Genomic DNA, 1,992 nt, shown 5'->3' on the forward strand with positions numbered 1-1,992 from the left:
AAATCTCCATTTTGACACTCCTTTCCTTCTCTGAAACCTAAGGTCTTCTGGGAAGCTATTAGCAGCCTGCTTAGTTCACAAGCAAGTCTATCCCAATGTGGAAGCAGTTAAGGCCTTCAGGGGCAACTCCAAACAATGAAGGCTGGAATGCAGTGCATAAATGTTTATTCCCCATCCTTAAGCTGGACAATTTCTAGTGTTTCAAGTGTCCAAGATTAATTAGGCCACTCTTGCTACAGCAGAAACCTTGATTATACAACCGGGAAGCAAAACATCAATGGGAAAAATGGGAAACTCAGATTTTTAGAAATGAATGAAGAAAATCTAAAATGGTAAATAACTGGTTTAATATAAAAATATATTTCTCTTAATTCCTTTAAAATACATAACACTCACCAAATAAAAATTGTAATAGCCTTTTGGAGTCTTTATTTATAAAGATGACCCACATGACAACTATAAGATACAGGTAGAAGGAGGAAAATAAACATAGAAGGTCTCAAGATCTTTATATTTTATGTAAATTACTATATCATTAATTCTAGGTAAACTGTGGAAATTTAGGAATATATATTATCCTGAAAGCAACCACTACAAATGTAACGCAGAAAGGTATGCATTACATATACCGCTTTGCCAATGGAAAAATTAAAATGGAAGTTAAAAATTTAAAATCATCCAAAAAAGGCAGAAAAGGGGAAGTGAGAAAATAGCACCACCAACAAAAACTTATAAAGAGCATCACATAAACGAATGTGATGGTATCAAAATACAGAGTGACCACTGTGAGGTGGGATGAGCAGGTGGAGAAGGCCTTGTGGTACCCATCAGTGGAGCGTGTCTTCAGGATAATGATGAGGATGTACATAGAGGAGACAACTACGACAAACACTGTGAACACAATGATGCAGCCAGCTGTAAGTGAGGGGACAACTGCAGGGATACTGCTCTCAGAACAGGAGAGTTCAACTAGAGGAACAAAACCACAGAAAAAAATGATTGACTCGATTTGGTCCACAGAAGAATAAAAAATGGAAGTGGTAAAAGAGCAAGAATTGAGAAAAACCCCTATGTAAGCCACTATGAGGAACTGAACACAAACTTGGGTGACATTTTGGTTGAATAAAGCAGTGGGTTGCAGATTGCCACAAAGCAATCATATGCCATGAGAGCCAGAAGAAAGCACTCCACTGTCCCAAAGAATGCAGCGAACCAAGTCGCATGCCACATCCATGATAGGAGATGGGATTTCTCTCCACCAGGAAGTTTACAAGCATATTGGGTGTGACGGAAGTTGTAAGGCATATGTCAGCAAAAGCCAAGTGGCTCAGAAAAAATACATAGGATGATGGAGCTGAGAAAAGATCTGATAACAGTGATTGTGCTGAAATTGCCAAAAACAGTCACCAGGGAGATACAGAGGATGATCATGAAGAAGATGATTTTAAGGATTGGGTCATCAGTTAAGCCCAATAAAATGAACCCTGCCACTACAGTGTAGTTCCCATACCCTAGGGAATCCATGAGATAATGTTGCTGTTACTGAAATGAACTTGTGATAAAACATTACATTAAAAAAGTTAAAAGTTTGATAGTTTCATTTTCATTAATACAAATAGAGGTTATTATAAACAACTTATTCAATCTAAGTTTGGACTTTTTTGCTTTAGATTCCAGAGTGTGTATTTATGTGTAGTGAGCCTTCTATATATTAAAAAGTGTTTTTAGCCCAAACACTAAAGAATCTGATTCAAATAATGTAGGTCTTTCTCTCTTTATATTATTTATTTATAAAATGTACTTAAAGTGGCCTTTAATCTCAACATAAGACTTATAAGAATAGCAGAAAGGAATGTTCAGTATAATAAAAAAAAACATAAAGATGTATAAATATAGGATTATGTAATGGAGACTTGAGTACTAGCTGACATTCATGGAAAGCTGACTAAATGGAAGTCACAGGATTAAGAATTTTAGATACATAGTTACATA

General features: G+C 35.9%; 1 pseudogene across 1 annotated transcript; it reads right to left on the reverse strand.

Moving 5' to 3' along the window:
- Window positions 1-619: 619 nt before the first annotated feature.
- LOC308233698 (olfactory receptor 5P76-like) lies at window positions 620-1,524 on the reverse strand (annotated as a pseudogene). Its single transcript has one exon. The product of its transcript is annotated as an olfactory receptor 5P76-like (transcript).
- Between the last annotated feature and the right edge of the window lie 468 nt (window positions 1,525-1,992).

This window comes from Plecotus auritus (assembly GCF_963455305.1).
Source record: "Plecotus auritus genome assembly, chromosome: 9".
Classification (NCBI taxonomy): Eukaryota; Metazoa; Chordata; class Mammalia; order Chiroptera; family Vespertilionidae; genus Plecotus; species Plecotus auritus.